We start from the raw sequence: 13,348 nt of genomic DNA on the forward strand, positions 1-13,348 counted from the left end.
CCAAACACAGTAAAAGCAGCATAGCTGCGTAGAAAAACACACTGTGGAACACTAAGAGTCATGGATTGGCCTCGAACCTTAACATTACTGAAGCAGACAGAAAACAGAACTAAAGCCAACATCCAAAGAAGAGCTTCGAATATCCTTAAGAAGTCTGGAGAACTATTTCTGAAGACTGAAGAAAAGAAATTAGAAGAAAGTTTGCCTAAGAGAGTTCAAGCTGTGCTGAAGAATAAAGGTGGTCATACCAATATTGATTTTCAAGCTTGTTAGAATTGTACAAACTGTTTTTCCTTTATATACTGTATTTACACATTTCAGCAAATCCCTGCATGTAGTTCCCATTTTCTTAGTAAAATATAAAGAAATGAGGGGCAGCTCAAGACTTTTCCACAGTACTATGCTTCAAAGTACAGTACTGAGAGTTGAGAGTTAAAGCAGGCACTAATCTGGTTCTAAGTTTTTAACACATTTAAGTAAAATCTAAACCTCTAAAGCCAATTGTAAAGAAAACAAAACACTCACATTCTGCATCTCTTTTCTTTTTAACTTATCATGACCTCACTGCATTAGTCAAACAGGGATGTTTAACGAAATCCCTGATTGTTAAGACCCACTCATAATTCAACAGTTGTTATTTTGCAGATGACAGAAGGTAAAAAAGAAACAAGGGCAACCAAATATACCAAAGTACATATTTAGCTGTGTAATTCCTCTCTTTGTTTAAATGCTCTTTGTTGTCAACATGACACATACTGTACGCTCACAGCTGCTCTTAAAGGTCTGTCGGTCTTTTGTTTTAATGTTTGACTGTGATGGAGGGATGTGAGTGTATGAAGTTTGAGGGCACAGTTGGTTCAAATATTGATTACCTCTCAGGTATTCGTTTTTCCTGAAAATTGATCCCACAATCCTTCATAATCACACAGATAGTTCTGTGGTAGGTACATTAGATACAGTGCCAACACACACATACACAAACACACATCCACAACAATAAGGCCCCAAAGCTTCATGCTTTAGCCTCAACTGGAGTGTTTTGGCTGCAGCCCTCGTGGTCTTCTCGAAGATCCTAATTGAGAAATTAATGCAGAAAAATCAATTGGCCTCAAGTTTTATGTCCAATAGACTCCTGAAGGCTTCAAGCAAGCAGCAATCAATGCTTTCCACATGGGTGGCTCCAAAGCCCCCTCACTCTTTTGTTTATGTGTTCATAGCTGGAGGATTTCGATATATGAATTTAAATGAAATAAACATTAATGAATTTTCCACCTTTCACAATCCCCTGTGATCTACAATGTATATTCCAGGGCATGAAATCATGCCTTTGGTTTTCATTTAAGTATGACTTAACGTGAAAAAAAAGCTTACTAGAATTGGGATATATTTTGTAGAAATTGTGCCCTTACCGGCAACACTTTTGAGCCGGCCTTATTTACACTTCAAAATGAGGATCTTTTAACATTCTGTGATCATCTGCAGCATTCTTGGTGGATGAATCAGTGTGTTTTGTGCATCCCGTTTGCCTAGAGGACATCAGCTTATTTAGGGCCATTTGAAAGCTCTGCACATCATCATCAGGTCAATGAAAAAGCAACCTTGAATTCCCTTTGACACAACTGTCTTTTTCCAGTTTTCAAACCAGCCTGAGCGTGCATCACCTTGTTGCGACTTAAGGCAAAATGGAGGAATACAGGAATAAGAGAAAAATGTGAGTGAAAATAATTTTACTTTAAAAAGAAAATAAGATTTTTTTTTCTGCTGGTCTTTCTACCATTTATGGTCATAATCCCAACCAGAAGAAAATGGACATCTGTTCGTTGTTGCTTTGCCACGTTCCTCTTTGTGCTCGTTAACCACCTTCCAAATTCATCATAAGCCCAGAGATCAGATCACAGTAATATTTGATCAATATTAATAAGGATAGCCAAACTCCTCCAGTAATTACCACAGTCTCTGGGCTTTGATTTCGACCATTACTAACGCCTCTGCATCTTTAGATTAAAAAAAAGCGACCCCCTTTTATTTCATAACATTAAATCCCGACATGCATCTTCTAAAAGCTCTAATAAGACAAAGATAAGATTTGCATCCCCATACAAGTGTCTTTTTCAATTGATTATGAAGCCGCCATTGATGTGCGAGAAATTGATGTTTTCCTCTGTTCTTAAGGGCGGCTAATAGAAGGGGCGGGCTTCGAGGAGGAGACTTTGCTACTTTGATCTTCAATCAGTAAAAAATCCCACTTCTTTGTCAGACTATATTTGGTAAATAACAGTGACAATCTGCAGGGCCTAGGGAAGGAGAGAAGGAGAGAAGGAGAGGAAAGAGAGATGTGTCGAAGCGATAAAGATGGGTTGTTTGAGAGAGAGGACAGTGGCAGAAAAGAGGGGAAAAGGAGGGAAATATCTTTCTTGATATATTTAGGACATTAAAAAGCGAGATAAGCCTTTAATATTCCCCACCTCAAATGGCTTAAGACGGCAAATATTTCTTACCTTGTTTATTTTGGGCGTAAGCAAATTTTGCACAACTGCCTCCATGCTTGTTTGACTGACGTTACAATATGACACACACACAGCAGGCTTCTAATTAGGCCCCATGAAAAACAACAGGTGGATGTGAGAAAAGTAATAAATCACTCAGCCAATATGGCTGCCAACAGGCCCGTTGCCTTCACTGGATTTTTGTTTTTTTTAATGTGTCTGCAAAGAGAATCGTTGGCGGACATGCACTCTGAACAGATGCACAAGATGTTATGTGTATCCCACGCATATTTGTGCAGAGCATCATTTTCTGTCTGGAACTTTTTAATAAAATTCTCATAGATGCTGCTCATGTCTATACTGCACCTTTGGCACGAGGCTTGGCTCATGTTATATGCTATGGGATATATCATCATGGGTAGATAATGAGAATTATGCCTTCTATAAGCCTTTCCATACAACATGAAAGCATTCAGACAAAAACATAAGAAAACACGAGTGTGCTGATAACATTTAAAACTGGGATGTTAAAGTCTTTTTATAATGCAGGCCACATACAACGCACTTTGATTTTATCCGGACCAGTGAAATTCCAATTTCTGTCAGTGTAACAAGATTTAGCTACACATTTAATCAGTGAGATGCCTTAATATAAGAAAAAGAAGAGCAATTTCATCAGTATGTTGAGTATTTTCTACATGACAAGAAAATGCAAATGCAAAATCCAAAGCCATCCAATGGGGCGTATTAGAGTCTTTGGCTGGCCAATTCTGGCCCCAAGGCTTTATGTTTGACAATCCTGAGTTAAATTATGAAAAAGAACATTTATCTTTTAGAAATATTAGGAGCTTGAAATTTGTGAAATGCTTCAATGCTCATCCAAGAGGCTTCTTCAGATCCAAAACAAAAGATCCCAGGTATTTAACCCCCAGTAGGGGTTGGAGAGTCCAAGGTGTCGCCACTTTTTGTTTTAGAACTGAAGAAGCCTCCTGGATCAGGGTTGAAGCATCTTCACAAACGTAAAGAAGTCCAGTTGTCTTCTTTTTTCAGGCTCCTAAGACCAACACAACCTGGATGCCTGAGAACCTACACAGACATCAAGAAATGGCTGCGTTGTGGTACAGTGGTTAGCACTTTGGTTTCTCAAGTCCAAAGATATCAGTTAAATGGTGATTTAAAACTACCTATAGGTGTAAATGTGAGCACATCAGACTGTCTGTCTCAACTACGTTAGCCAGTATTACTAAATCATGCTCGCTTAATTTTGAGAAGCCAAAAATCACTAATTAAGATCAAAATTGGTGTACCCTTCCTCCAGCGTCACGGCCTACAACAGCAGTAATGGGGTCCCATAAACTAAGTCATGTAAATGCAAATGTTCAAATTGAAATCATCAAACAAGGCATTTGTGAAAATGTGATAATGTTCCAGTTGGGAATCTAGCAGCTAAACAGTTGACAGCATTATACTTATGCGCCTGATAGCCGTTACAGCACAGTACTGTAGTTTGACAGAGTTCTTACAGTTCATCTGGCTCTTTCTAAAGCTAACAAAAGCTTCTTTTACGGTATTTTATGGTTTTTGTAATGACTTTTTGTGTGCTCTTGGTGGGACTTCAGCACCAAGCAAACAAGCAAAAAAAAACACATATACTTTGTCGCTTGGTATTTTACGACCAGGCCAACTCTTTATCATCCACTCAAAAGTGCTCAGTTTTTAACTTTCTACAGCTGTGTAACTCCAAAGGTGTGATTTTCTTACCAAGGAGTTAAAGAAACATTGGATTTGCGACACTGTGTGTCTCCAATTAACACAACAGCTGTTACATAAACCTAAAGTCAAATTAAGCTTTAAGCATTTTGTTGTTTAGTCGCTTCTGAAAGAGACCCAGGCAGGTAAAGTGTACACGTGGGCTGAAGGCAGGTTAAAAACACCCGCGAGGGTCTCTAAAAGGGACTAGTTTGAGGGTTGTAAAACTCAGGTACACAAGCAACGCAAGAATCAGAAAGAAGAGCGAAAACAGTTTCGTTTAAAGGGACACGAGACGGGAAGGCGGGAGATGCGATGGTGAGCCGCGTAGACGGAAAAGTCGGAGCTAAAGCCCGACACGGAGGGAGCTCGGTGGGAGGTTGTGGAGAGGCTGGGGGCAGGCTCCAGGCAGAGGAGAGGGCAGGGAAGGATTCACGGCCCAGGATCAACAACAGCACACTCAATAACCCCCCCCCCCCCCCACACACACACACACACACACACACACACACACACACACCCTACACCCATGGGCACCAGGGAGAAAATATGCCTTCAACAAATGCAAGAACTCATTTACAAATTTTTACAAACCTTTAAGGAACAAAAAAAAAGGTGATTCAATGCTGTTCAATATCAACCCTGTAACAACCAAACAGCGGGCTGGGGATAAACCTGAAACAGAGGGCACATGCACCAGACATTGTTTGATTTTTTTTTTTTTTTTTTTTTGGGGGGGGGGGGGGTTGTTTTTAAGAAAACTGCTTTTTCACATTTTCGGATGTTAGATTTTTTGAAGACAATGCGAACAATTAACCAGAGGAAAGTATGAAAAATGCCCCCTATCTTATATAAATAACACAGCCTCGTTCTTCTCCTGCTGAGAAGACCAGAGTATTAAAATAATACGCAGTTAAAAAGAGGTTGCACTTGCCTCATCCAGGGACTGTATATTTGCTTCAGACAACATAATAGTGAAATTAATGAAAAAAGTAGTTTGCCTCATTTTCTTAATTACTCCAAATCTACCATGATTTTAAAGTTAAAAGACTTCGTAAACATCATAAGAACACTTAGATTTGCAGATCGCCAACATTTAGTGCAAAAAACGTGGTTTCAAAAGACAAAAGATGCAATTAATATTCTAGTTTGTAATGACCTTGTATCATAATGCATTCATTAAAATAATTTTCCATTGTTTTTATAGTAGCTGCTCCGTGGTTGCTTGTATGATTTCCAAAAAACAAGACCGCATGACCTCAGCACAGTCTAATTGTGGTCTAATATTGATTTTTTAATTTCTAAGAGATTCATGAATATGGATTGGTGAAAGAAAAGGCAAAAACATTGATAGCGTCTTAAGATACGCTGCTCGGTGATTTCTAGCTCCCTTCCTTTCCTTAAAATGAGAGGATGGAAGGCTGGGAATGCGGTGAGGCTCTGCTGCAGCCGAAAAGCTCCGGTGAGGACTGAGGGCTTCGTGTAGTGGTTACCGGCTCACTGAAGCCTCTGACCCAGCGACCACCAACCTCTCAAAAGTAACTCAAGCCAAAAGTGAACATAAGAGGCTCTTTCTTCCAGCCCTGTTAGAGCCCGCATCCATAAAAAGCTCTGCTGGTTCCCTCGGTCTAAAGATGGCTGATTCTTCCAAACATCTCTGGCCAAAACTATTAAAACTATTAAAACTCTTCAGAGAAAGCCACACAAGCAGCCCCTGTCCTAATACTAATGAGGTCTTATACTACGAGAAAGAATTCACTTTAAGAGCTTTTTGGTTGCACCTTGAAAAGCATTCATTTAGCTTCTGTTATTCCGGAGTTCCTTAAATTCAAACAGGAGCGTAAGACAAAGAGGATTTAGGAGAAAACTTTGTCGTCTTTCTCAGGGAATGAAAATTTCAGAAGGGCTGTTGCTCTCCGATCCCTGCACGTCCATTAGTGGCCCCGTACCCCACCACGACGGGAGAGAAAAACCTGTGTCAAAAAGTCTGTTTTGTAACGGAGCCTCATCAGCATATTTGAATAATACATAGTGCTTATAAGCATATTAAATGGAATGCGGCCACACGTCATTTGAAGGCAGAGATTAGACCTTCCCAGTTAATTATAAAGATGTCAAATGTCAGCGGGTGAACCCACGCCCTGAGGTCGCCCCCTTTAGTTTGGTGATTATATGCACAAACTATAGATAAAGTGTCATCATACAGGCTATTAAGGTGCTGAGGCTTAAAGAGAGGCTTCCCCTCGCCTTTATTACTATGCAGAATCTGTCGGGGAGAAAAACGAGACCACGCACTCTTAATGGTTTCTCAAACACTTACTACTCTCGCCTTATATTTCTCTCACATACTTTGAAACAAAGATTAATAGGGAAGCTCAACTGATGTTAACTTGCCAAATTAGCTGGCTTAGACCTTTAAGTTTCCAAAATGGGTTGCAATAGTGCGCCCTTGACCGAGATGGAGTGCGCGCATAAGTGTGCGAGAGCTTGTTTGGGTCATTACTGCACCATTAAGACCCAATCAGCTCACCAGGGCAGCCTTGTGGAAAGCAATACGGGGCCCGAGACAGCACCTTGGGTTCACCTTGACAGGACCGCCAGTCAAACGAGGCAGCCCTCTCTGTGTTCCTGTCAATCTGATTCCCCCTCTGAAGTTCATTTAAAGGGAGGAGCAGCGGCTCACTAGCTCCTAACAGGTAAGAAGGGCCCATATTATCAGCCCTCAGAGAGAGCAGGGCAGAAGTCTGATGTGCTCTTTCAACTGTACTAAACTGTCTGTACAGTAGCTCAGCTCACTGACTGACTAGACACACACACTCACTCACACACACAAACACACACACACACAGCAGCAACTCTGTGGGCTGATTGGAAAACAGAGAGAAAGAGAAAGAGCAGAAAGTGAAGGAGAATAATCTGAAAGATGAGAGGTGCTGATTTGGAAGGAAATGGAGATGTAAAGAAAGAAAAAGATTAAGGGTACAGGAATAAGGATGAGATTAAATCTAGGAGGAGAGTCAGGCTGGTGTAAGACAGAAAGGAGAGAGAGGGGTGAGCAGGAGGGGGGAGTCGGGTGCGAAAACAAGAGAGAGAATGGTATATTTTCAATGGAAGATATATTGCAATCCACTTTTCTGATTTTAGGAGTACACTGGGGGGAGAGGGGGGAGGGGTATAGGTGTTTGTTTTGGTTTGGGGGAGCTGACACAACATCCACTATTTCCACCGTCAGGCATTCCCCATCACACAAAAACACTCACACACACACACACACCCAACGTGAGGCCCCAGCCCAGCCCTTCCAGCTTCCTCAATATTTCATGGGATGAGCCCATGCTGACTAACTCAAGGCCATGCAAGCAAGGCTCCCTAACCAACCAAAGCACTCACAATCTGCTGAGGTTCCCGGTTGCCAATATCCACGATCGTGGAAACAATAACATTTAGCTCCAGTTCCCAGGAATCGGTTGAAGGAGACAAAGAAGAACACGGTGCATCTGTGATGACTGCCATAAATGTAAATGTTATCATTTTTGAGCGTGTCTTCAAAAGGAAAGAAGTGAAGGAAAATGTGTTAACCGGTATCACGATGCATTTTTGAGTTGGAATACAATAAGTAGCCACATGTTTAAAAGCATCCTAAGACTCTTCAAGGGGTAAAAGTTCCCGAATTCAAACTTGTTTTTGAATGATTGCTTTAAGTTACCTCATACAGGATTCTTCAACTTTTGGGGGGAGTTTTGTTGCCTCCTTTCTGACGTCTTGGTGCTCTTCTATAATCCCAGCAGACAGATTTCTGTCCAGAAACAGAGTGCAAGTAGATTATTTGACACATTCAAACAAAAGGCTCCTACATTTTTCACATTCTGTGTGAGCTGCCGGATACAGGACGGCAGTACCATTGGAGCAACTGGAGACTGTCCTAACTGGGACTCAACAAATGGCAGATATTTCGTTCTCGCTTAAAGGATATACCAGACGATAGTCTGTTTTATGTTACTGTCAAGCAAATGTTACTTTCAGCCACTGGCAAGGGTTAAAGTGGGACTTGGCAGGTGGAGCGTGGGGTGAAGAAATGCTTAGAAGTAAGACGCAAAATAATTCGTTTTTTGAGTTCCAGTATATTTTTCTACCAGCTGTGATTGGCTGGTCTGTGCTGCTACTCTCACATTGAATTCAGCAAGATATAAGCAACGTTACATCAGCCCCATGGCCGGACACTATAAAGTTGGTATAAGAAGTGGAATTCAGTGAGTGACTCGAACAGTATAAACTGATGTCAGCAACATTTGATACAACCTAACATGAAGTCCAGAGCAAGTTCTGTACAATTACTGTAAACCTCACCGCAATACAGCAAACAGGTTGTTTGCTAGCCTATTACCAAAATGCATCGCTGAACAAAACAGGAAATCATTCCTGCTTGTGGTAATTCCTCCATCAAATGCACAATATGCACTGTAATAGCTGCACACCCATAATATTTGCACATCCTTGCACTTCAATTTCAACCATTAGTGTTATATACTGGGATACTTATAATTGAGCTATTTGTATATATTAGTGCTATTTTGTTATATTTTGTAACTTTGTAATATGTTTAATTTAGTTTAGTGAGTTACTTTTTTATTGTCTTGGAGCAATTGTGACCACATCATTTTCTCAAGGATTCTGATTCTGATCAAACTAATTTCAGCTGCCAAAGCAAACAAACTTTAAGCGTTTTAAAAAAGGATTCAACACCTTTACAATTGTTATGAATGCTTATCTACTGAGACCAAACCCGTTTTTCTACTAGCTGTAAATATTCTCAGTCCTGCTGTAAAGTGAGCATTTTAGCATGGGAGTCTATGGAGAGTAACTCACTTGTGTAGCAAGCCTCAAGTGGCAATTTGAGGAACTACAGTTTTCAACACTTGACATTGACATCATTTTGCAGTGCTAACCACACTTGTGAAATCCTGGAAAAATTAATCCATATGGTATGGTGGAACGAGCTACAATATCAGGCTTCACAGAGATCACATGTTACTAGGATCAAATGATGTTTTCGTGGGATTCCTGGACAATAAGAAACATGTTCTTTAACAGTTATTTGAAGAATGCCTAAAAAGGTTTTTTAGACTACGCATAACACGTATAGATTTACTGATGACTGCTGAACCTCAGCTGGATGTCCAGTATGTGAAGGTGTCAGTTAATCCCCACAGTGAGATACCAAAAGACTTGAAATAAAGATCTCTGAGGGTGTTTGTAGATTTCTTTTTAAACAAACAAACAAACAAAAGTGAATCTGTATATAGTTTTTGCCGTGATAGTTGTTTTTGAGTCTGTTCAGAATGAATATCGAACCATCAAACGCTCCAATTTTCGCCACTCTGCCTTGTTTTGTCTGGATTTTCTTCAAGCCGAGTGTCATCGGAGAGTAAACTATGTGTACGCTTTCACTCCTTTGTATTTTTTCCCTCCGCCTCCCTTTTCTCTCTCGCCGGATGTGTGCGAGAGAGCCAATGTGCGCCTCTGTGTGTGTGTTTGCAAACGAACGTGTGCAGGCTTTGTTTTTCTTTTGAACATCCCTTTGATGTTGCTGTTTATTTATTTATTTCTCTGCCTGCAAAGGCCTTTTCTCGGCGGTTAGGGCTACAGCGGATTGGGCGCGCGTTGCTCTGAGTGCCATCCATCAGCGAGGAGCGTCTCTGACGGATGAACCAGTGACCTCAGCTCCCTATAGCACATCAGCTTGGAGCCGAAGCTACGCTGGGAGATTTTTGTTTTTAAGGAGACGCAGTGTAACCAGGAGGGCCTCTGCTTCATCACCACCCTGTCTCTATCGGTGTGCATCACATGTAAAACAACTATTTCATCTCTGGCCATGAAACGTTGTATTACTTTGGTTTCTCAGTGATAATGGACCACCCTTCTGTACCCTTTACAGCTGATTTGATACCTTCTGTCCTCTCTGTTCACAAAGAATGAGAAACACCAAACTTTACAACTTAAATTATCACTGGAAAAACTCAAGCAGTCATGTTTCAAAAAGATTGAATTCTTTGATCAATAAGTCAAAGGAAGAAGTCTGTGTACATAAAAATGCAAAGGCAGAAGCATGTCTAAGAGGATTTTTTTTGTAAGAAACATCCAGTCCAATCAAAACTACATACACTGTTAACATAAGATTTAGAACCTGTAAAAAACAATTAATGTCCAGGTTTTAGACTCATTGTACGTGAATTTGGCAGTTATGTGGGTTTTGCTCGTAAGCATTACAATGAAATATCTCGATCTCGATCTCTAGCTCCATCTGCATTTCAAATTCACCCACAAGCTGTACTGATGACCATTTCACAATCCACATTAGCGACAACAGACCTTTCTTTGCCAATTATCATTATTCCACTGATAATTGCTCACTCTGAAATTTGCTGAATCTGTCCATGGTGCTGAACCAGCCTTACCAGTACTTAACACATGGTCTCTAATCAAAGCCAGTTGCATGATTTTGTGTGCATTGTGACAAAAACTAGCTGCATGTCCCTATGTAACTGAACTTTACAAGACCACTTTGTAAACGTTTTATTTTAGGCTAAAGGCTAAACTCCATAATAACCTGACTAGACAACCTTGTATGTGCATCACATGTATACAAAAACTATGCAAAGACTGCAAGTTCATAGATTTCACAAAAACAAAAACAAAAACCGTGCATTACGGATATACACTGACCTTTTCCTCTTTCTACGTTGATTTCTTGCTCTTTGAAACAAATTCTTCAGACCATGGCCTGCAGGTTCATGTTCAGCTTGTCTTTGTCCATATCTCTGGTATTCTTGGATGGTGTCTCCTCTGGTGAGTAGCCCTCACCCTTCAGCCTGTATGTCATAACCTGTGGAGTTATATTTCTGACAGACACCTACCCAGACATCCCGACAGCTAAAATAAAACTGAGCTCCCCTTTTCTCTCTGCTTACTCAGTCAACTAGCATGAATCTATTGTTATTGCAGGACACTAATATTCCTGACCTCTATAGTGCCTTTCAGTTTATCAAATCGCTTCCTTTATATTTATTACTTATTACTAACTCATTTATTTACCTTTATAACATCATTTTGTATATATAAAAAGAAAAACCTGAAGACCCTGATTATTTCAACACCACTATGACACGATTTGAAATAAGCAGAAGATAATAGGAATGTATTGCTAATTATTACCAATTCTATCGTTGTTCCATTATATTTAGCTAAGTATTGCTAGCTAACTATTTCACGTTAAGCTAGGCTACTTTTGCTATATAATCTGCAGCTGATGTTGCTATTTTAACTTATTGTTTGTTATGTATATCTACTAATTTGTTAAGCCGTCTTACACCTAGGTAATAATTTCAACTGTCTATCGATGTTTTATGGAAGTTACAAACAGTATTGACCACCAATTATATCGGCTAACAATTGCAAATGTTAGTTAAATATATGTTTAGCAAGCTAATCCGAGCATTTATTCACTTTTTAAAACATTTTAATTACCTATGCGCTGCTATTTTCAGTTTTTCTTTTTACTCACTTTTAGTTAATAACCCCTGAAATTTAGGCCTAGATCTATACTCAATAGTAAAATACACTCACTGGCCACTTTGTGAAGTGATCTTGCTAGCACTGACTTGACCTCCTCTTGCCTTCAGAACTGCTTTAATTCTTTGTGGCATAGATTCATCCTCAGAGATTTTGGTCCATTTTCACATGATCCCATCACACAGCTGCTCCAGATTTATCATCTATGATGTGAATCCCTTTTCCATCCCTAAGGTCCTCTTTTGGGTTGAGCTCATGTGACTGTGGAGGCTATAGAGTGAGTTCATGCTCAAGAAGTCAGGTGACATTATCTGAATTTTGTGGCATGGTGTGTGACCCTCCCACCAGCAGTATAGGCGGATCCGCTGTGGTCATAACTTTAAGGGACAATATCAGGTAGTCTGTGGTGTTTAAATGATGCTCAGCTGGCACAAAGGGGCCCAAAGTGCACCATGAAAACATCCCCCACCACTGAAACAGGCAGGATGGATTCATGCTTTCATGTTGTTTATGCTAGATTCTCACCCTATCATCTTAATGTTGCAGATGACTCATTCTTTATTTTCTATTGTCTAGCTTTGGTGAGCCTGTGCAAGCTGTAGCCTCACTTTCCTGTTCTTCCATTGTGGTCTTCTGCTCCTATATCCCATTTGTTTCATGGTTGTATGTTCAGGAGTGCTCTTCTGTATATCTTTATTTGAAAAGCCCAGTAGATCACCAGGCAAATGACTGTATACACTGCATACCAGCCTACTTATCGTTAGATGCGAAAGCACACATTCCTGCTGGAGGGAGGTCGTATAAGCAGCTGCCACCATTTTGATGCCTTCTAAGCTTCAGTTTTCTGAATTTCAGTGGCTCCTAGAAGAAGATAGACCAAGGATGTTGTATGTTTTATCAGTACCGCTGCCTGCATCTTCAGTCAAAAATAAGTTCACAGAAGTTTTGATAAATGCAACAGGTACAGTCAACACTTTTTTGATACCTACATAGGCTTCTTTGGTGCTCTCAGAGGGAACACACCAACAGTATCCTTTAACACCAGTCAGTCATGTATGACCTTAACCTGGATAGCGATGAAGTGATCATTGGCATGCTCTTGGAATTGCACCTTGCACATAATCCCTTTTGTACCTTCAAAGACAGAGCAGTTAATCTGGCTAAACTTTCACCTATTTACACTGCCGCATATCTACTCATGCTTTTTGCCCTGTTGGACTTTTAGTGATTTTGTTGTGTTTCCAGATCTGAACAAATATGTAGGTGAGGTCACTCATGTTAGTTATGAATGAGCAAAATGGCAAAAAGCAAGATTCAAGATGGTATAAAATGGATTTTAAGTAATAAGGACACAATTTTGCAGACCATCCAACGATCCTCAGATTTTTAGGTCACAAAAGGAGGGTCGTGTCCTAATAACGTCTTTCAGCTGTAGCCTTAGCGAGATCCAAACAAGCCAGAGTGCTTCACAATGGTGCCTGGGCTCAGTCTAACGAACCCTTCAGTAATAGTAACAAGGCTCCACACACAACTGCATTTTAACA

General features: G+C 40.3%; 1 protein-coding gene across 2 annotated transcripts in view; it reads right to left on the minus strand.

Annotated features, from left to right (window-relative positions):
- The window catches only part of tcf7l2 (transcription factor 7 like 2), a 107,725-nt gene extending 95,642 nt beyond the window's left edge, over window positions 1–12,083 (minus strand). The window contains exons 1-3 of one of the 2 annotated variants that reach the window (XM_085284700.1): window positions 11,859–12,083; window positions 10,959–11,104; window positions 7,942–8,031 (exon numbers count right to left, since the gene is read on the minus strand). The gene's annotated coding sequence lies outside the window, so the exon portion shown is untranslated. Of the gene's footprint in view, window positions 1–7,941; window positions 8,032–10,958; window positions 11,119–11,858 lie in introns of both variants that reach the window. The other variant, XM_085284701.1, reaches the window with a different exon arrangement.
- Between the last annotated feature and the right edge of the window lie 1,265 nt (window positions 12,084–13,348).

Source organism: Mchenga conophoros, linkage group LG8 (genome assembly GCF_057382185.1).
Source record: "Mchenga conophoros isolate Kocher_MC1m ecotype Shallow Benthic linkage group LG8, M_conophoros_male_GT1.1, whole genome shotgun sequence".
Lineage (NCBI taxonomy): Eukaryota > Metazoa > Chordata > Actinopteri > Cichliformes > Cichlidae > Mchenga > Mchenga conophoros.